General features: G+C 40.5%; 1 protein-coding gene and 1 pseudogene across 1 annotated transcript in view; both read left to right on the forward strand.

Annotated features, from left to right (window-relative positions):
* The window catches only part of HDAC8 (histone deacetylase 8), a 263,150-nt gene that overhangs the window by 196,977 nt on the left and 42,726 nt on the right, over nt 1–23,447 (forward strand).
* LOC117078703 lies at nt 19,767–19,946 on the forward strand (annotated as a pseudogene).

Here is a 23,447-nt window from a genome sequence, read left to right on the forward strand (position 1 = left end):
TAGCCAGGGGAAAAACCAACAGACTTTGCCACGGTGGGTAAATTTTGGGGCATCTGAAGGTAGGAAGTGAGAGGGTGGGCAGAAGCCACTGGGCTAGTAGAGAGATACCTAGTTTCTCTCTAATGGCATCTTCTACTAGATCGTGTGACCTTGGGCAATTGACTTCCCTTCTTCACACTCAAATTTCTCCTCAGTCCTCTTCAAGATTTAACTAGAACACAGATTAAAATCACTTCCAGCCTGAACACACTAGGATTCTGATTTTAAGTCCACTTAAGGGGAAAACAGTTTGCATATTTACACTCGTAGTCTCCAGGTTAGTGAGTAACTAAGCTCCTCTCTATTGTTCAGAGCCTTTGAAAGCATTGCTGAATTGGCTCTCTGGAAGTATAGAAAAACAAACCCACGTGCATCTACAAATGGCCATTCTTGAATAAGAAGCTCCCATTTACACGATTAGCCTTGAGAATGTAGATAGAAGTTTAAGCAAAACTGTCCTTCAAGTCTGTGTAGCCTGTCCTTCCTCCTCCAGACTGTCTTTGATTACAGTGATTCCTGTCTCTCTGTATGTAGCCCTCATGAGTTCTTCCTTGCATACGCATTTTGAGGGGGAAAAACACTTTCTTTGTCAAGTTTTCCTCACATAACCTCCCTTACCTCTACATTTTCCCTGTGCTTTAAAACAACCACAATAGCTACAAGAAGAGACTTCAGTATGCAAAAATGAGCTTTGTCCCTGGGGGATGAACTAAGGGTTAAATTAAAGGGACAGCTGTCTATACAGCTGGCTAGGCAGCATTTGGGCCAGCTGCCTCTCACTTTTATTCCTTCCCAATTTTTGTCTCCCTTCCACCCTTCTGGCCAGGGCTGCTGAGCAACAAACTGCTCAGAGCTCCTGGGCATTTTCAAGTAGGAAGCTGGAGCTGAGGTAACCTAACTTCCTCATGGTCTTAACTTTCCCCAGACAAAATATGTTTAAGCCTCAAATTTGGAACTGGAAAGGAAATCTAAAATGTACAAACTACTTTTTCACTTGCAGATAATCACCCTTTCCTTCTTCGAAATCTTCTGGCCTTGTTTAAAATCAATCTTTTGCTCTTAGCACTTTTCTTTTCCCTTGAACTATAGTTGTTTTGTTTTGGTTTTTAGCAGCACTTTTGAGGAACTCCTTTTTTAAAGGCAAGAGGGACTATGTGTTACTCTGGGTGAGTCACTGTTCTTTAGTCGATGCTGGTGAGAATCTCAAAGATTGACAAAGATTGCCAAGGGTGGCTGCAGTCCAGCACCCAAATGCTCACATAATTTGCCCCATTTCCATTTTACGGTGAAAATAATCAAGGACAAGAGGAGGAGGGGATTTATGAGAATAAATAAGATACTGTCTTACAGCCAAAGCAACATTCAGATTCTCAGCTGGCAGAGGAATTCTTGAGACTGATCTGTAGTGAAAGCATGAGCAAACTGCTAAATGGAATGCAAAGAGAACCCTGGGCTTAATCTTCGTTCCAGGCAGTCTACAGAGGCGTCTCAGAGCAGTACTATTCCTGGAAGGCAAAGTGCTTACCCACGCACTGCCCCGCCCCCAGCGTGAGAAATTCAGGGCTCCATAACTGTGCCAGCACCCTGGCTCTTATTTCCGCAGTCCAGTTGCTTTGGTGAAATAGGAGTGTACGCTGCCTATCCATGAAAGGGCAACTCTGAAAGCGATTTATAAACTGTAAAGTACTAGTAGACGTCAGGTGGCCCTGTCACTCACCCATTTCTATTGTACACTGCACTCCTTCAGTTGTCTTTTACCATTATTGGACAAAAACCACAGAATTTTGTGGTGAGAGGTCAGGCCCTGCATATAATCAATCATGCACAAGTCCCAAGGGATAGAAGCATAAATCGGCCTTAATTCTGGATTTCCCCGTCTACACATGGAGAGAATTTGCCAGTCAGCGACCTCACAAAGACATCATAGAATGGTCAAGAAATGACCCTAAGAAAGCTCTTGGTCGGGGGATTGCTTTAAAGCCTTTTGAAGGAAAAACTCTCAATTCCAAAATGCCATTATTATTTCTGCATTGAAGTAAAAGCCCTTGTGTTTATATAGCCTTTGATTCTGATGTCAAATATCTGATGACTCCCCACAACTCTGCTCTGAAGTAAAGAGAAGGCAGTCATGCTGGAGTCTCTGTATCCAGTGGCAGGGCTCTGCACAGAGTAACTGGACTGGGAAGATCAAAGAGCCAAGCCCCATCCACTTTGCAGGGTGGGTCAACCTTGGGCCATATTAAAGGACTTCTACCTCTGGTTAGTACCTCCCCTAGGCTCTACATTTAGTAAACAAAGGAACTCGAAATTTGTGATGAAATTAAATAAAAAAACAAGAACTTCATCATTACATTCATCCATCTGCCCATTGTTATTTTGAGTGTGTGCTTAACAGCACTTTCCAGAACAAAGTAATCCCTAAGTAGAGACAAAGACGCCTCTAATACCAGGGCATTGGGGAGTGGGGGGTGTTACATTCCTTCCCTCCCCATCCTCCTTTTCCCAGGGCCCATCCAGCTGACAGGTGCCAGAAGGGAAGAAATGTTAGCAAATGTTAGTTTCCAACCCCAAAGAAGCTGTCACAAAAGGGAGACAGAACAAGGCAGCTCATAAAATCCTTCAACTGAGGGATGTAGCGAGACCTATCTAATTACATAAGATTAGAAACGGTTTAACTAGTTGAGAATGTGCTACATGTGGAATGAAAGAAAATGACACCTCTGGCACCCTGTAATGATACTGTATTGGGAGGAAAGCACAAAGGGTTTGTTCACGCTATCAGGAACACCCGTTTTTCCTCATCCAACATTTTAGACACATCTGGTTTTAATATGGTGGTCTAAGTGAAGTAAGTTAACTTTTCACCCACTGTTCTGGCCCTCCTTTTCTTTCTTCACTGTACAAGTCCGTTTGTGTTGGCATTGTCCCTCTCTCACCCATGCCTCCCAAGCTAACAGAGGTGGAAGAGGATTACACTGAGAAACTTTGCTTACCTCTGAGCTCTCCAGTATTTTACTGTTCAAATTGCACTAACAATGATTTGGAAGCAAGACTAGTCTTTGTTTCAGCTAAATTCAACAGATTTTAGCTTTGACCTTCTGCCTAATTTATTAAACTACCAACCCTGAATAAGAACTCCCTAAGCAATCAATGAGTCACAGAGCATTCCTGGATTTTGAAAATTTGGGAAAGATCATCTCCATTACTCTTAACTAGAATGCCCAGGAAATCTGGTATTTGTCCAACTGGTTTCTAGCTAACATAGTATTAGTTGACAATTTTGTGCCTGTGTTAGCCAAAATAATAATTTTTTAAAAGTCTTTGGTGATTATATGCTGAAGAACTACAAGATAGGTGTATTTCCAATAAAAGTAGAACTTTCAAACTACAAAATGAGTTCCCTTCTACACATCTCTTTCAGAACAGAAAAAGGGTTTTATTCTCCCACACCCAGAGAAAAGATAGTAGAATTTTTCAAATGGCTACTATTAAGTGCCAAAGTTTGGAATTTTTTAGTGCTTTGATATAAATAATGTTTACTCATTTTTTCCCCTCTTTAGATTTGTGCCTCCCAGCACTTTTACAAACAGCAAATGTATAATTCTAAGCTAGTAGGTATTGTCGACTCTGAATACAGGGTACCATTTAAATTGTGCTCAACATTGACTCTTTTTGGGATCTTTTCCTGTGTTCTGAGTTCTCTCTGGAGTACAGATTGTAGTTGGAAGGAGAGGGGCATGAATGATCTCCAGGTCCTCTGAAAGATGTGAAGTCTTTCAGGTGGCTTCTGGTATATTTTTTCCTCCACCTGAAAGCAGTCCAATAGAGCACTTCTGTAGCTAATGCCTTAACCCCAAGAAGTGACTAATAGTGAGACATTTGTGCCACCTGGTAAGCTGGCAGGGGTGGATGGTTTAGGGCAAGTATAATATTCAGTGCCTGAAACATCACAAGGATGTCTGTCTGTGTAGAGTTGGTGCATACTGTTGTGGCATGAAGGGAATAGCAATAATTGCTATCTATAGACTTGACCTAAGAGACGCACCGTTTTTACTACATTCAAAGTCAGCAGCCCTTTATTAAGCACATACTATGTGCAAAGCCTTGTTAATTTTCTATGAAGTTCTCTGTAATGTGTTAATAGATTTCTTTTTCAGAGTGGTCAGGGAATTTCAGCAATCACTTACTGACTACCGCTATATGCAGGCGTTGTGTTGGGGATACCAATATGAATCAGAGGTGTGCCCTGATTTATGGAGCTCAGGGTAAAGTGTGAGAAAGAAAAAATTATGGTACAGTGTGAGAGTAGAGGTTCCTTGCAAAGAGCTTTGCGAATGTATAGGGGGAATGATTAATTCGCTCAGGAGGTGTCAGAAGGGTTCACAAAGGAGATGATATTTGAGCTGTTTCTTAAAGAGAGGGTAGGATTTCACCAGGCAGACAGGAGAGGGGGAAGAGAATTCCAAGCAGAGGGAACAGTGTGTGCAAAAGCTCATTAAAGCATTTAGAGAGTTCTTTTTACCATCACTTGAGAGGGCAAATATAAGTTGTACTAATGTTGAGTTTGAATTTTTTCCTCATGATTACATTGCCATTTTTAAATACAGGACATGATATTTTAAGGCAATGACAAGAAAAGGCCTGATACATTTGAAAGCTCTCCTTATTAAGCTGTGATGCTTTATCTAGTGCCTTGCACATATAGCAGGCCCTCAATAAATGCTTACTGAATGATGAGTCCCCTATCTCTTTCCATTTATAAATTACTGCACTGTCAAGGATCAGCTTACAAAGCAAAACTTCTGCCTGTGAGTTAGGAATGGGTATTCAGAGTTCTGCTTTCTGTCACCCCAACCTCCTCTGCTCTTGTGAAGAGTGACTCTGCCACCGGGCCTTAACTGTGTTGCTGAGAAGTGGGGAAAACTGCTCTTGCTTTGAGTCCTCAGTAACACAGATTCCTACATGGAGGGCCTCTATATCACTGAAATCCAGATAAGTGCCATTTGAACAGGACAGTCCTCATGTTGATGACATAGGAGTTCACGTCCAAGGAACTTTAGTGATACTGGCTAATACAGGTACACCTCACATTTTAAATTTTATAGTACAGCCTAAATATGATTGATCAAACACTTTCTATGGCAGTAATAAAGATATAAGTTGTCTGTGCTGAACAGCCTTGACAGCGAAATGTGGTACTGCCTGTTCTGTTTTTTAAGGAAGAGAAGATAAACTTTTATTATTTTTATAAATTATGCAATAACCTTTAGGGTAACAATAAATTTTTGCCTTGAAAATCACCAGGGAATAGATGACAGAGAATGCAGTTAGACATAAACCATTTGCAAATTATATGCAAGTACACTTGTAACCCTTTTATTGGGTGTCTGGATCCAGTCTTTGGGAAAATTCCCATCAGGGAATCTTGTTTCATTGTGACTCTAAAACATATTAAAAATATACTTCTTCAGTTCCAAACCTTGGCAGCTATGTGACTGGCTCTTTCAGGCCTAATAGCTAATAGCTACATTTTTCTGGTGGCCACTACACCAGGCCACAGAATGTGATGTCTTTCATCCTCTGAGCTGCACTGGGAATTTATCATTCCGCAAATAGTCATTGAGTGCTTCCTTGAGCCAAGCACAGTGCTAGCTTCAGTGTGCCTGAAGTAAATAAAATAGCTACACACTATAGGGTGACTATAATTAACAACAATTTCTTACATATTTTCAAACAGCTAGAAGAGTGCATTTTGAATGTTCTAATACGAAGAAATATAATAAATGTTTGATGTGATGGATATGCTAATTATCCTGATTTGATCATTATACATTATATGCATGTATCAAATATCATACTGTTAATGGGTACAAAAATATAGTTAGAGGCAGTGAATAAGATCTGGCTATCGAATTAGCACAACAGGGTGACTATAGTCAGCAATGATTTGATGCACATTTTAGAACAACTGAGGGAATACAACTGGAATGTTCATAACACAAAGACATGATGAATGCTTGAGGTGATGGATATGCCTTTTACCCTAATGTGATTATTACACATGTATGCCTGTATCAAAATATCTCATGTACTTCATAAATATGTGTACATACTATATACCCATAAAAATTAAAAATTTTTTAAAAATAAGGGAAAAAAATCACACTGTACCCATAAATATGTATAGTTATTGTCAATTAAAAATAATAATAAAAGTAAGGCAATTTACCCTGCCCCCCATGGTACCCTCAGCCTGCTAAAATAGCTCATAATCTCCTTTTGGGTCATGCTCCCTTTTGAAAATCTGATTCTGACTAATCTTATATTACTTAAATATTAGGGTGGCAGCTTCCTGTCTCCCTAAAGAAAGCCAAGAACTTTTGTCCCTAGAACATGGGATCTTGTTAAATCCAGTATAGGAAGTCATTCTTCCTAGGGGTTAAGCTTTGTTCTCTTTTGGAGCCTGTTGCAGGATAAAAAGAACATGAGCTTTTGAGCCAAGCAATTTGGGGATCTGATCCTTTAACTAGAAGTGTAATCTTGAGTAATTTCGCCAGTCTCTCGAAACTCAGTTTCCTCATCCCTAAAATGGCGATCCTCATTATCCACTTTGCAGGGTGGCTGTGAAGATTGAACGCTTCTGTGTGTACAAAGCACCTCTCATGAGGTCAGTGTTCTTATCAGGCTAGTAAGTGAGAAAGCTATATTTTGAACCCAGATCTTTCTGACTCAAAAACCTAGGCTCTCTGCTTCCTCACAAAGCCTTTGAAAATACCGGATCATATTTAAGCCTCACCAAAACTCCATAATGGAGGGAAGAAACAACACAGCTAAAGATGCTAATTTGTTTACAGACACTTAGGACATCTGTGACAAAGCTAACACCAACTCCAGAGACTCAGTATCCTTTTCTAGCTATGAATACTCAGCGCGTCTCCCTGTGCAGTTGTGTCCATTCCTTTCATATGCGTTTATTGCCTACCACTGTGTCCTGACTTGATTTAGGTGCTTCTGGTGATTTAAGAGGCATGATCCATGACTCCTAGGAACTTATAGACTAGTGGAAAGGCAAAAGCTGCACCTGACAACCAATTAGAGAAAAATTACACAAGAGAGTGCATAAGCAAGTATTAATAATGTAGCTAAAATGAATTATATTAGTCAGCTCAGGCAGCCATAACAAAATACCATAAACCTGATAGCTTAACAACAGAAATTTATTTTCTCACAATTCTGGAGGCTGGAAGTCCAAGATCAAGGCACTAGCATGGTCAGTTTCTTATGAGGACGCACCTCATGATTTGCAGACAGCCACCTTCCTGCCACATTCTCACATGGCCTTTCCTTGTGTGTTTGCAGAGAGAAAACTCAAGAGATCTCTCTGGTGTCTCTTCTTATAAGGGCACTAATTTTATCAGATCAGCTACCCGCTTCACCATGACCTTATTTTACCTTAATTACTTCCTTGCTCCAAATACAGCCACATTAGGGGTTAGGGCTTCAACATGTGAATTGGGGTAGGAAGACACACAATTCATTCCATAGCAATGTGTGTGTGTGTGTGTGTGTGTGTGTGTGTGTGTCTGTGTGTGTAATCACTCTGGCATTTGTATAGACAAAGAATTACAGAGAGATACCAAGAGAACTAGAAAGACCAGTTAGGAGGCCTTTATGGTCCTCTAGATTCTAGATGAATTTTGGAGGTAGACCAACCAGGCTTGCTGATGAAGTAGATATAGGAGTGAAGGAGAGCAAAGGCTTACCAAAGACCCCAAAGCTCTTTCTTGGGCAAGTGGGTAAATGGTTGATTGATAAAGGGAACACTGAGGGAGGAGTTGGGGGTGGGACTTGGGGGATCAGTGCAACTCAACTGGTATCCCTCCAGTCTTCCACTCATAATCCATCCTTCATATCAGTTATTTTTTAACAATTCAACTTTAATCATGTTATCTACCTGCTTCAAACACACACACACACACCACACACCCTCCCAGAACTTATAGGTCTGAAATTCTTAGCGGAGAACACAAGATCCTCTATATTGGGCCCTAATCTATTTTTCCCACTATGCTATCCCTACTCCTGCCCTAAACCCTGATTCCAGCTATGCCTTTGACCAAGGTACTTCTTCTACTAGGAATGTCTCTCCTCCTGCTTGCCTGCTGGATGAAGTCCTACTCTTCCTTCAAATTCCAATCTCCATGTCATCTGTCTGTGAAGTCCTCCCTGGCCACCCCTCTGCTCCATAGTTTATCACTCCTTTCCCTGCAATCCTATAATATCTGACACATATAGTAACTTGATACCTTATGATATTGTATTGTAATTCATTTGCTCATCTGTCTCCTCAACTATACTAAATTCAAGGGCAAAAACTGTCTGATCTTCCCCTCCATCCCTAATTCCTACCACAGTCCCTGGAAACAAGCAGGTACTCAGAAAGAAGAAGTACAACAAGCACTCATGAAGTGATTACTATATGCCTGGCACTGTTTTAAGTGCTTTAGATGCATTATTTATCTGTATCCTCACAAGACAACAACTCCATTATTATCCCCATTTCATAGATGGCTTGCCCAAGTTGACAGAAAAATGAATAAGTGGCAAAGCCAGGATTCAGACCCAGGCAGGGTGGCTCTGAAGTCTGAGCTCTTCACCACTACCCTACACAACTTCTCTTGCCACCCCACTGTTTTCCTGTCTCTTATTACTTGGAGCCTGGGAGCTGCTTTGATGATGACAGCAGGGAGTGAGGGAATTACTCTACTAAAATCAGAGGCTGCAGCAGGAAGAGAGCTACAGAAACCCACCCTGCTGGCCTCCATCTTTCCCTTTCCTCCTACTGCTAAACTCCTTAAGCCCGAGATAGCACATCCTTCTGCAGGGAGAGGAGCAGCCACCGGAGGAAGCCAAAGGATTTCCCTCTTTCCTCCAAGTCTCACTTTTCTACCCTACATGGCTGCCAGCTTTTCCCTGCCCCAACCATTTGTAGCCAAGGAACTAGGCTTAGCTAACCCGTGGGAACTCCAGTTCACTCGCAGGCTTAAATTGATTGTGTGCCCTGTAATATCCCCAGTGGGGCCTAGCTCATTGTGCTCTGCCTATTATTTTGTTTTGTTTTCTTTTGTTTTTTAGGAAGAGTAGAGTTTTTGGTTTTGATTCCCTCAAGAAAGAGAGGTCTCTGCTGTTCTACTCTGAACTAGAGCTAGTTCAGCTCCAGAGTGGAGCCCTCAGGCTAATATAGCAAATAGAGACGGTGGCAATCAGGGCAACAACTGCACAGTTGTGTTCATTCCTCCACTTCGCATTCCCTCAGCATTTAGGGACTTGACTTTGTGCTGTTTTGTTTAGATTTTGAGAATGTTCCAAAGAGTGGAATGACACAGGGTAAAGGCAGGGTTCCTGAAGCCAGATACACCCAGGTTTGGAGTCCAGCTTCACCACTTACTAGCTGTGTGATGCAGGGAAGTTATTTAACCTGTGTCTTATCTGTTAGGTTCCTTATCTGTCATGGAGCTAATATAGTACCTGCCTCATAGGATGCTTGTTAGGATTTAATGAATTGATCCACATGAAATGCTTAGAACTGTACCTGGTTCATAAGTGCTCTGTAAACATTAGCTGATACTATTTTTTAAATATAGTATAGTACAGAGAATATAACACACACACTTATTCCCACCATTCAGAATTAAAATGTGTTAAGATTTTATCTTATCTTTAAATCCTTAAAAAAAAAATCATAGATAAAAGTTGAATATCCTGTGTCCTTCCTCCCCAGTCCTATTCTTCTCCCAGTACCCCCAGGGCATCCATTGTCATGAATTTGATGTGTATCTTTCCAGTTCATTCTCACCGTGATCAGAAACAAGATGTGGAATTTGCAGGCAATGATTTTTTTTTAATTGGGACAAATAGTACCATACTGTACATATTGTTTTGCAATCTGCTTTTTTCATTCAATATTTTTTCTCCTTTTATCATTTTATTCAGTGAAGAAACATGCAATGTTGTTTCTAAGATCTGCCCACATACATTCATTTCAGGCCATTAAACCGCTTTATAGTATCTCATCCTGTGGATATTCTGTGTTTTATTTAACCATCCACATCTTTATGGACATTTGGATTGGTCCTAATTTTTTGCCACCACAGTCCATTGCAGTGAGCATTCTTACACTTGGTCCTTGGGCACATGTGCAAGTTTCTGTAGAACACAGACCTGCAAATGGAATTGCTGGATCATGGGGTCTGTGCCTTTTCAATTTTACTAGACACTGTGGACCTGGCAGAGGCAGTGGAGTACAGCAAGTAAGAGTGTGACTTGGGGTCTGATATATCTAACTTCAAATCCCATCTGTGTTACTCCCCAAACTGTGTGACTCAGCAATTCTTTGTGCCTCAGTTTCCCTACCTGTAAAATGAGGAGAAAGGTATATATTTCATAGGGTTGTTGTGTGGATTAAATGGGATAATGCATTTAAGGTACACTACTGACCAAAACATGGTAAGCTATTATTCTTCTTTACTATGTCTTATCACATATTTCCCCCTCAAATTTGAGAGTAGACCTTTTGTAAAGTGTAGATATGTGAATATAAAAAAATACTAGAAAGACATTCATCAAAATGTTAACCAGTATTGGAAATATGAGTGATCTTTTTTCTTTGTGCTTTTTTATTTTCCAAGTTTTTTGTTTGCTTGTTTTTTGGTTTTGGTTTTGGTTTTGGTTTTGAGATGAGGTCTTACTCTGCAGACAGGTTGGGGTGCAGTGGCGTGATCATAAGTCACTGTAGCCTTGACCTCCTGGGCTCAGGTTATCCTCTTGCCTCAGTCTCCCAAGCAGATGAGACTACAGTCATGTACCACCATGCCTGGTTAATTTTTTAATTGTTTGTAGAGACAAGATCTTGCTATGGTGCCCAGGTGATCTAAACCTGGTGGCCTCAAGTGATCCTCCTGCCTCGGCCTCCCAAAGTGCTGGGATTACAGGCATGAGCCACTGCACCCAGCCTTTTCCAAGTTTCCTACAAATGAAATGTATTAACTTTGTAAATAAAAAACAAAATTGCAATAAATGCAATTTTTAATGGAAAAGAAAGTAAAGTAACTGAGTTTTTTTTTTTTTAAAAAAAGAGTTTTCTTTCTGGTGAGCAGGAGCTCTGCAAGAACAGTAAAAGAAGTCCTAAGAAATAGCTTTGTAAAAGTTGAAAAACAATGTAAATGTTTTCCAGTAGAAGATTGGCTACATATAATACATGTGAAAGAATCTCCAAGATAAGGTATCTGAATGAAAAGGGAATTACAGGACACTGTGTACAATGTGTTTTCTTATTGTATTAAAATGATATTTTTATGCTTACATATGCTGTCTGTCTCTTGAAAGAGTTACAAAAACACTGGCAAGGGAACTGGGTATCTAGGACACAGCAAGGACTTCATCTTTTACAAAATATCCTTTTCTGCCTTTGGAATTTTTAACTAAATACATATATTACTTACTCAAACTTTTTCAATACAATGGTTTTAAAGCAGTTTATGCTAGAATGTAACAGACTTTTTGCAATTATTGTCAGTATCTCCTCAACTACCTTTATCTAGCATCCAAAGTTAGGGCAGGCAGACTAAACTGGGGCCCTTATTTGCCTTGGTGTCTGGCTCTAGAGTCTATCCTCTTACCAGCTATGTTGTATCCCCCCACCCCAATGCAAGAATGATTCAAAAGTTAACCAGGCACAGAAGGGTGGAAAGTGATTCCAGGAGAGCATAGCAGCCTGAGTAGAGTGGGTGCATGTGGGTTTCTGTCTGTGTGCAACTACAAACGATTGTGTAAAAATTGTAAGGTGGAAAATGGTAAGAGATGCAGCTGGAGAGAGGTGTTTGGAGGCCAAACTGTGGGGCCAACTCTTTTTTTGTTTTTTGAGACGGAGTCTTGCTCTGTCGCCCGGGCTGAAGTGCAGTGGCCGGATCTCAGCTCACTGCAAGCTCCGCCTCCCGGGTTTACGCCATTCTCCTGCCTCAGCCTCCCGAGTAGCTGGGACTACAGGCGCCCGCCACCTCGCCCGCCTAGTTTTTTGTATTTTTAGTAGAGACGGGGTTTCACCGTGTTAGCCGGGATGGTCTCGATCTCCTGACCTCGTGATCTGCCCGTCTCGGCCTCCCAAAGTGCTGGGATTACAGGCTTGGGCCACCGCGCCCGGCCGGGGCCAACTCTTTATTAGTCATGCTCAATAGCTTAGACCCTCCTGCCAAAGTTGTGGTGTCCCTAAAATATTTAGAGTAAGGGAGTGACAAGATCCGATTTGTATTTTTGAGTTTACTTAGGCTGCTGTGTAAAGGATGAATTTGAGAGGCACATGACTGGAGATAGGAAGAGCAACTCAGAAGCTGTTAAGAGATGATGCAGGCCTGAATTTAAAATGTGAGCTAGGATGTGAACTTAGGCCTGTCTGACTCCAAAGATCAAATATTATTATATTTCTCCATCTAACACACTGCTTGAAGAAATGAACAATTGAGTTTCTTTGTGCCAGCTTTCCCTATTCTGATGCCAGAAGTATACCAGCAGATATATGTCTTTACGCTGAGACAAAGAGAAAAAGGCTACCTCTTTTATTTATTTGTTTGTTTGTTTGTTTGTTTGTTTTTAGACAGAGTCTCGCTCTGTCGCCCAGGCTGGAGTACAGTGGCGCAATCTCGGCTCACTGCAAGCTCCGCCTCCCGGGTTCACACCATTCTCCTGCCTCATCCTCCCAAGTAGCTGGGACTACAGGTGCCCGCCACCATACCCGGCTAATTTTTTGTATTTTTAGTAGAGATGGGGTTTCACTGTGTTAGCCAGGATGGTCTCGATCTCCTGACCTCGTGATCCGCCCACCTCAGCCTCCCAAAATGCTGGGATTACAGGGGTTAGCCATGTGCCCGGCCAAGGCTACCTCTTAATAGAGCCTGTGGATTCACAAAAGCAGTTCTTTGTGAAGAAGGAAACCTCGAAGTACATGGTTTGGCTATTTTTGTCAAGAATTCTTGCTTACAACATCTTGGGGAAACTTCCTTGGGGAAACAGTAAGTTTGTATTTTGCCTTGTTCTTTAAATATTTTGCTCTACTATTAGTATAAATTATCCAATATAGTTTATACCTCAAGTATAGAAACCTTTAGAGAGGTGTATCATCCATGAATCCATGAATGCCCAATTTCAAAATAACCGGCATACAAATAACACTGTACAATTAATGCAATTATACGTTTTAATCTTTGATGATTCAGAAGGCAATTCATGAATCTGGGGGTCTCAGGGTCAGTGTTAGAAACATCATTATCATAAGCTCCTAATAGGGCAGAGTTTCTTAATGCTGTATCCCCAGTGCCTAATACATAGCAGACTTTCAATGAATGGATAAGTGAATGAATGATAGAGGACCATAGCAGTAGACTGGGTAGCCCCTTCTGATCCTGTAGCTTTCCTAGTACCAGCTCATATGCCTTTCTTTTACATCCTTCTCCTATAAGTAGAATACAAAATAACAAGGCTGAGAAGATTGATCTATGGGAGTTTTTTAGGGGGAGAAGGAAAAATCATCTAATAACTCAAGTGTTTTTAAACAGCTTTAGCAAGATGTAATTCTCATATCACAAAATTCACCCATTTAAAGTGTGCAATTCAGTGGGTTTTAGTATATTCACAAAGTTATGCAACCATTACCACTACCTAATTCTGGTACATTATTATTCCCCCTACAAGAAATCCCATGCTCACTAGCAATCAATCTCCTCCTCCCCTACCCCCTGGCAATAACCAATCTACTTTCTGCCTCTATAGATTTGCTATTCTGAACATTTCATATGAATGGAATCCTACAATATGTGCTCTTTTATCACTGGCTTCTTTCATTTAACCGAATGTTTTAAAGGGTCGTCCATGTTGTAGCATGTATCAGTACTTCCTTTATTTTTATTACTGCATAGGAGCTTTCTGAGCCAGTAATTTGTGGTTTGGGTTATCACAGCGTTTCCTACATTTTGGACAACTGAAGGAACTCATCTGAAACTGAAAGGAAGCCAGCATGAATACAACCTAGAGTGAATGAGATTACAGCCACCCTCATCTTTGGCAGTGGCATATTTGTGCTGAGCCAAAGATCTGTCTTAATAGGATGGCAGGCCCGAGTTATGTGTTGTGACCTCCTGCTGGCACTGGTCTAGTCTAGGAAGGGCTCATGGGTGCTGGTATAACAGGATGAGGCAAGTGCCTCATAGCTTGTGTTTCTGGCTTGGGCAGAGCTTGGGTGCAATTCCGCGTCTTCAGACATCTGAGAAAAGTATGTCGGGATCTCCTGGTTCCATTTGTTCTGTTTGCCAGTGGGCAGAGTACACTGCACTGTGCAGACAGATTAGACAGTTTATTGTAGGCTGATGAAAGCAGATTAAAAAACCATCAGCTTGGTGGGAAACTAGCTCAGAATCCAATCCAAATGTCAGATGAAATATTTACACAGCCAGGAGATAAACCAAGGGAAACAGTGTGCCCTTTGTGTGTGCTTCTGAGTGTGCAGGCACACACAGAGCTGCTGACCATTTGTCAACTTCCAAGATTTATTCTGCTGCTTCTGGCAAGGGACAGCCTAATGATTTAATAGCTTGTCAACACCTATACAGAGAAACAAGGACTGGCACTTCCTCATTTCTTATTTTCTTTGCTTTAAATAGGAATTTCTATTCCAAGTCACTGGAACCTGGAAATCAGACTGTCAGATTTCTCTTGACTTGAGTGCACAGTTCCTGAATCCGAGCATGATGAATGTTATAACTTTCCTGTTATACAAACACAGGGTTGCTACCCTTTCAGAATGACCCATTGAGTTCATATCCTAAAGCTTGAGTGTTTGCTTCAGACGGTTGCCGTGAGCCAATTTCAAATTGAGTGAAACTGTTTTGTTTCTGTCCCATGAACCTCTTGAGTTGAATGCCTGCTTGAGCAATCCAGTGCCTGGTTGCCACATTTACATTTGAGATGGAAAGGTTGTTTAGAGGATTTTAGTGCAGAAGATTGGATTTCGTATGCAGAGTATTATTCTCCGGGCATCCTTGGGCAGTTGTGAGTTCCCTGAAAGAAGAGACCATGTCCTCTTCAGCTCAGCAAACCCCACAGTGCCTAGCACAGCACCTAGCACACTGTCATCTTAGTTAATTCATTTTCAGACAATTCCACCAAGATCTATGGTAGAATGATAACCAGAGGGTTATATTTTATATTAGAGTAATACCTTGTGTGTACTGGGTCTTTATCCCAAAGACAGGTAGTATAGCAAAATGGTATAGAGCTCTACTTCTCAAACTTTAATATGCATATGAATTACCTAGAGCTTGTTAAATGCAAATTCCGATTCAGTTCCTCCAGGCTGAAGCTTGAGATTGTGCCATTCTTGCAAGCTCCTGCGTGATATAATGTTGCCAAACCAGGTACCACATTTTGAGCACCAAGAATCTAGAGCTATGCTATCCAATATGGTAACCAGTAGCCACTAGTGATTAGTAAGCATTTGAAATGTGGCTAGTCCAAATTGAGATGTGTTGTAAATTTTCAGTACACACCAGATTTTAAAGACTTAGAAGAAAATGTGAAATATCTTATTAGTAATTTTATATTGGTTATATGCCAAATTGATAATGTTTTGAATATGTTAGGTTAAATAAAACTTTTTTTTTTTTTTTTTTTTTTTTGAGACAGAGTCTCGCTCTGTCGCCCCGGCTGGAGTGCAGTGGCCGGATCTCAGCTCACTGCAAGCTCCGCCTCCCTAGGTTCACGCCATTCTCCTGCCTCAGCCTCCCGAGTAGCTGGGACTACAGGCGCCCGCCATCTCGCCCGCCTAGTTTTTTTGTATTTTTTTTTTTTAGTAGAGACGGGGTTTCACAGTGTTAGCCAGGATGGTCTCGATCTCCTGACCTCGTGATCCGCCCGTCTCGGCCTCCCAAAGTGCTGGATTACAGGCTTGAGCCACCATGCCCGGCCAAATAAAACATTCTTAAAAATAATTTCACTTTTTAAAAAATTTTAATGTGGCTACTCAAAACATTTTTAATTATATATGTGGCTCACATTATATTTCTAATAAACAGCACTGGTCTAGAGTAGGAGTAGCAAACTTTTAGAATAAAGGGCTAGGCCATAAATATTTTACGCTTTTCAGACCATATGATTTCTGTCCCAACTACTCCCAACTACTCAATTCTGCTATTGTACACAAAAGCAGCCATAGACAGTATGTAAATGAGTGAGTGTTGGTTGTGCTCCAATAAAACTTGATTTACAAAAACAGGTAGAAATGGAAGCCTTGAAAACCAACAGCCTACAATCATGGTGAAAACCAGCAGCCTGGCAGCCACCAGAGGGAACAGAACATGGAGTAGAATGTTGGAGCTCCTTCCAAGCCTCATTTCTGAAGAATTAATATTTGGCCTGTCTAGCGGTTCCTTGGAAGACCCCACTTGCAAGGCTTTTTTTATTAGGCATGATTCAAGAGCGTGCTCAGTGTGAAAAACGTTTTCCTTGGGGTATTTGTCAAAAATAATTAGAGACAAATGATTAACTTTACAGCTGCCTATGGTAATAGACAACAGTTGTGGCGAACATTAAGCTAACCAAAAAGCTTAAAAGTAACTGCTGGGGAATGAGATGTCCATATGGGGCTTAGAAAAGTTCCAACAAATTCCTGGGAATCTAAAAGGCTGTGCATATGCACAGGATGATATGCATTCCCAAGGCTGTGCACATGCTCAGAAAACACCTGAGAAAGGCCAAAGTTCTCACCTATGGCTGAACTTCAAGCTCTGTACAAGTGAAGTGCTAAGGCAAAGTTGTTAACTGGCAGAATGTTGAGGGCATGCCCCCAACACACACACAGAGCACCTTGGTAAAGACTGGGAGACTTACTGGCTCCATGAATTTAAGCAAATCTCTGTACAATCGTTAGCTGACCACTAAGCTAAACAAGCAGAGACTTCTGTGACCCCACATGACAAAGAATCCAGACTTTGCAGAATTAATTTAGAAAAGCCACTAAACAGGCCAGGTGTGGTGGCTCATGTCTGTAATCCCAGCACTTTGAGAGGCCAAGGCAGGTGGATCACTTGAGGTCAGGAGTTCGAGACCAGCCTAGCCAACATGGCGAAACCCCGTCTCTACTGAAAATACAAAAGAAAATTAGCCGGGTATCATGGCACATGCCTGTAATCCTAGCTACTTGGGAGGCTGAGGCAGGAGAATCTCTTGAACCCAGAAAGCGGAGGTTGTAGTGAGCCGAGATCATGCCACTGCACTCCAGCCTGGGTGACAGAGTGAGACTCCGTCTCAAAAAAAAAAAAAAACACTAAACAAATAAACACCAGCAGCAACAACAACAAAACTCTGGGGAGAGGGAGAATTTGTTTTCCAGAGTTACCACGTATAATTTTAAACGTTCAATTTTTAACAAAAGTTGTAAGATATGCAAAGAAACAAGAAATGGTGAGTACATAGGAAAAAATATCGATCAACATAAACTGTCACTGAGGATCTCCAAACATTGGAATTACTAGACAAAGACTTTAAATTAGTTATTTTAAATATGTACCAAAATTTAAGGAATGTATGACATGTCTCACCAAATAAAGAATATCAATAAATAGAAATTATATTAAAAATAACTAAATGGTGGCCGGGCATAGTGGCTCATACCTGTAATCACAGCACTTTGGGAGGTCGAGGCGGGCCAATCACCTGAGGTCAGGAGTTCAAAACCAGCCTGGCCAACATGGCGAAACCCTGTCTCTACTAAAAATAAAAAATTAGCCAGGAATGGTGGTGGGTGCCCGTAATCCCAGCTACTCGGGAGGCTCAGGCAGGAGAATTGCTTGAACCCTGGAGGTAGAGGTTGCAATGATCCGAGATTGCGCCATTGCACTCCAGCCTGGGCGACAAGACCAATCTCAAAAAAAAAAAAAAAAAAAATACTGAAGGGAATCCTTAAGGCTGAAATGAAAGGACACTAGACAGCAACTTGAATCCACATAAAGAAATAAAGACCACCGGTAAGATTCACTACTTAAGTAAATATCAAGTACAATATATTTTCCTTTGTAACTCTTTTCTTCTATGTATGATTTAAAACACAGCTGCATAAAGCAATAAATGCACTTTGATAAGTGCACAATGCATGAAGATATAATTTGTGTGACAATAACAACGCAAAGGAGAGGCATGAAAATGGAGCTATATGGGAACAAAGTGTTTATGTACTTAGGCCATTTTGTGTTGCTATAACAGAATACCTCAGGCTGGGTAATTTATAAATAAAAGAGGTTTATTTAGCTCATGGTTCTGGAGGCTAGGAAGTTCAAGAAGCATGGTGCTGGCATTAACTTGGCCTCTGGTAAGGGCTTTTGTCCTGTGTCACAACATGGCAAAAGGTCAAAGAGTAGGAAGGCACATGCAAAGAGGCAAAATCTGAGGAGCACCCTGGCTTTATAACAACCCACTCTTGCAGGAACTAATCCATTTCTGCAAGAACTAATCCAGTTTTGCCAGAGTGAGAACTCACTACCATGAGAACCGCACCAAGCCATTCATGAGAAATCTTCTCTCATGACCCAAACAACTCCAACTAGGCCCACCTCCCAACACTGCCACATTGGGGATCAAGTTTTAAATGAGTTTTGGTGGTGACGAACAAACCATATCCAAACCATAACATATACTATTGAAATTAAGTTGATATTAATCCAAACTGTATTGTTAAAAGTTAAGATGTTAATTATAATACTCAGGCAACCACTAAGAAAATAATATACATACATATATATATACACACATATATACATATATATACACATATTTATATATATAATACATTTGTATATATGTAAACTAACAAGAAAATTAAAATGGTACACTAGAAGATATCTCTTTAATAAAAAAGGAATGCAGTAATGGAGGAATGAATCGAGGAACAAAAAAGCCTAAGACATGGAGAACAAGTAGCAATGTGGCATACATAGACTATGCCTTATCAGTAATTATATTAAATGTAAATGATTAAACACTCCAATTCAAAATTAGAGATTGGTCAAATGGATTTTAAAAACATAATTCAACTATATGTTGTTCATAAAAGAAATACTTCAAATTCAAAAACACGCATAGGTTGAAAGTAAAAGGATGCCAAAAGATATAGCATGCATACGGTAACCAAAAGAGAGCCGGTGTGGCTATACTAATAGATAAAATTATAAATATATGTCACCTAACTACAGAGCACCAAAATATATGCAACAAAAACTAAAGAAGTGAAAAAGAGAAATAAGAAATTTAACAATAATAGTTGGAGAAGTCAATACCCCATTTTCAGTAATAAATAGAACAGCTAGAGAGAAGATCAACAAGGAAATAGATTTGGACAACATGATAAACCAACTAGAGCAGAATATACATTCTTCTCAAGTGCACATGGAACATTTTCTAGGACAGAACATAAGTTAGATTACAAAACAAGTCTCAGTACATTTAAAAGGATTGAAATCATACAAAGTACTTTAGAATTAAATTAGATGGAAAGGAATGAAATTAGAAATCAATAAAAGAAGGAGATTTGGGGAATTCATAAATATGTGGAAATTAAGCAGCACACTCCTAATACAAATAGGTTGAAGAAGAAATCACGTTGCTTCATGGCCTTTTGGCTAAGTTCAAGTGTAGTATCTGTCCTTTTGGCTAAGTTCAAGTGTAGTATCAGTTTAATAACTGATACATCCTCTGTCTGAGGGCAATACATTAAATGGATTTCTGGAGCGGGGAGATGGAATAAGAACCAGTTTCCTCCACTCCATGCATCAACCTGGTATTGCAGTACCTCCAGAAATGGTGCACCCCTCCCAATAAAAATAAATAAATAAAAGAAAAGAAATCACAAAGGAAGTTCGAAAATACTCTGAGATGAATGAAAACAAAAACAAAACATGCCAAAACTTATGGAGTGCAATGAATGCAGTACATAGAGGGAAATTTGTAACTGCAAAGGCCTGCTTAACAGTAAGAAAGATTACAAATTAATAACTTAATCTTTCATCTTAAGAAAATAGAGAAGAGCAAACTAAACCAAAGCAAGCAGAGGAAAAGAAATAATAAAAATTAGGTGGGGCATGATGGCTCACACCTGTAATCCCAGCACTTTGGGAGACCAAGGCGGGTGGATCACCTGAAGTCAGGAGTTCGAGACCAGCCTGGCCAACATGGTGAAACCTTGTCTCTACTAAAAATAAAAAAAATTAGCTGGGCTTGGTGGCGTGCCATCTACTGTAGTCCCATCTACTCAGGAGGCTGAGGCAGGAGAATCACTTGAACCCTGGAGATGGAGGTTGTAGTGAGCCGAGATTACACCACTGCACTCCAGCTCTGGGTGACAGAGCAAAACTCTGTCTCAAAAAACTAAATAAATTAAAAATAAACATTAGAGCAAGAAGAACTGAAATAAAGAATAGAAAAGCAATAGAGAAATTTGGTGAAATCAAAAGTTGGTTCTTGGCAAAGCTCAGCAAAATTACAAAACTTCAGGTATACTTAAGAAAAAAATGTCTCAAATAATGAAAATCAGGAATGATAGTGGAGATATTACTACCCACCTTAGAGAAATAAAAAGGAGTATAAAGAGCCAGGCACAGCATCTCACACCTGTGATCCAGAACTTTGGGAGGCCAAGGCATGAGGATCGCTTGGGCCCAGGAGTTCGAGACTAGCCTGGGCAACATGGTGAGACCTCGTCTCAAAAAAAAAAAAAAAAAAAAAAAAGCATAAAGGAATACTATGAGCAACTGTGTGCCAACAAATTTTATAACCTAGATGTAATGAAAATATTCCTAGAAAGACACACAATACCAAAACTAACAATAAAAAAATGGAATGGAATATCTGAATAGACCTAAACCAAGTAAAAGAGATTGAATTAATAATTTTTTGAATTCCCACAAAGAAAACCCCAGGCACATATGGTTTCACTAGTTAATTCTGATTGATACCAATAATGGTTGAATTTATTTGTCAACTTTATTGGGCCACAAAAATGCTCAGATACCTGGTTAAACATTATTTCTGATTGTATGTGTGAGGGTGTTTCCAGAAGAGATTACCATTTGGATTAGGAGACTAAATCAAGAAGATTTTCCTTCTTAGTATGGGTTGGCATCATCCAATGTGTTGAGGGCCTGAATACAACAAAAAGGTGAAGGAAGAATTATCTCTCTCTCTTCCTCCCTTCCCTTCTCTTCCCTCCCTTCACTTCCCTCCCCACTCCTCCCCTCCCATCTCTCAATGACTGACTGCTTGAGCTAAGATTTCAGTTTTCTCCTGCCCTAGGACTGGGATTTACACCATCAGCCCTCTGGTTCTCAGGCCTTTGGACTTGGAGTAGAACTTACACCATCATTTCTCCTGGTTCTCAAGTCCTCAGACTCAGACTAGAGCTATACAACCAGCTGTCCTTGGACTCCATTTTGCAGATGGCAGGTCAAAAGTCTTCTCAGCCTCCATAATTTCATGAGCCAGTTCCTCACAATAAATCTATTTTATATAGATAAATGATAGATTTATTTATCTAGATATTTATTTTTACATGTATATCTAGAGAGTGAGAGAGAGAGAGAGAGATCTCCTATTTGTTCTTTTTCTCTGGAGAACCCTGACAAATAAAACTTCCCAACTATGAGGCCAGTTCTACCTTTATACCAAAACCAGATAAAGAAATCACAACAAGCTAGGCACAGTGGCTCACGCCTATAATCCCAGCACTTTGGGAGGCCAAGGCAGGAGGATCACTTGAGCCCAGGAGTTCAACTTAATGAGACCCCTGTCTCTACAAAAAAATTTAAAAATTAGCTGGGTGTGGTGGTGCATGCCTGTGGTCCCAGCTACTTGGGAGGCACTAGGTGGAGAGGACGGGATGGGATCTGTTTGAGCCCAGGAGGTCAAGGCTGCAGCAAGCTGTGATCACACCACTGCCCTCCAGCCCAGGTGACAAAGTGAGACCCTGTCTCCAAAAAAAAAAAAAAAAAAAAGACAAGAAAAGAAAGTAAAAGACAACTCACAGAATGGGGAAAAAATATTTGTGAATCAAAATATCTGCAAATCATATATAAAGGACTTGTATCCGGAAGACTTTTTTTTTTTTTTTTGAGACAAGGTTTCACTCTCATCACCCAGGCTGTATGTAGTGCAATGACGTGATCTTGGCTCACTGCAACCTCCGCCTCCCAGGCTCAAGCGATTCTCCTGCCTCAGTCTCCTAAGTAGCTGGGACTACAGGCATGTGCTACCGCACCTGTATAATTTTTGTATTTTTTGTAGAGATGGGGTTACACCATGTTGCCCAGGTTGGTCTTGAACTCCTGACCTCAAGTGATCCACCCACCTCAGCATCCCAAAGTGCTGGGATTGCAGACATGAGACATGGCACCCAGCCTCAGAATACATTTTTAAAACCCTTAGTACTCACCTAGCAGGCCAGGTGCAGTGGCTCATGCCTGTAATCCCAGTGCTTTGGGAGGCCAAGGCAGGAGGATCACTTGAGCCCAGGAGTTCAAGACCAGCCTGGGCAACATAGCAAGACCCCCATCTCTACAAAAACTTTTTTAAAAAATTAGGCAGGCATGTCAGTGTGCACCTGTAGTTTTAGCTACTTGGGAGGCTGAGGCGGGAAGACTGCTTGAGCCCAGCAGTTTGAGGCTGCAGCGAGCTATGATTGTACCACTGCACTCCAGCCTGGGTGACAGAGTGAAACCCAATCTCTAAATAATAATAGCAAAATAACCCAGTTTTAAAGTGAGCAAAGGATACACATAGACATTTCTCCAAAGAAGATATATAACTGGTCAATAAATATATGAGGAAATGCCTGACATCATTAGTCATTAGGGAAATGCAAATCCCAAACCACTATGAAATATCACTTCACTCCTACTAGGATGACAATAATAAAAAAGATGGATAATAGCAAATGTTGGCAACAATGCAGAGAAATAGGAACCCTCATACATTGCTGGTGGAAATATAAAATGGTGCAGCCACTTGGGAAAACAACACGGCAGTTCCCTAAAAAGTTAAATAGAGTTATCAAACGACCCAGAAATTTTATTCCTAGGTATATAACCACATATGTTCACACAAGAATGTGTACACAGATTTCCATAGCAGCATTATTCATAATAGCCAAAAACTTGGAAACAACCCAAGTGTCCATCAACTGATAAATGGATAAACAAAATGTGTATCTATACAATGGAATTCAGCCACAAAAAGAACAAATTACTGATACATACTACAATATGGATGAACCTTGAAAACATTATGCTAAGTGAAAGAAAGACATAAAAGGCCACATATTC

The sequence above is a fragment of the Trachypithecus francoisi genome, unplaced genomic scaffold (assembly GCF_009764315.1).
Source record: "Trachypithecus francoisi isolate TF-2019V2 unplaced genomic scaffold, Tfra_2.0 Lachesis_group6, whole genome shotgun sequence".
NCBI classification, from domain to species: domain Eukaryota; kingdom Metazoa; phylum Chordata; class Mammalia; order Primates; family Cercopithecidae; genus Trachypithecus; species Trachypithecus francoisi.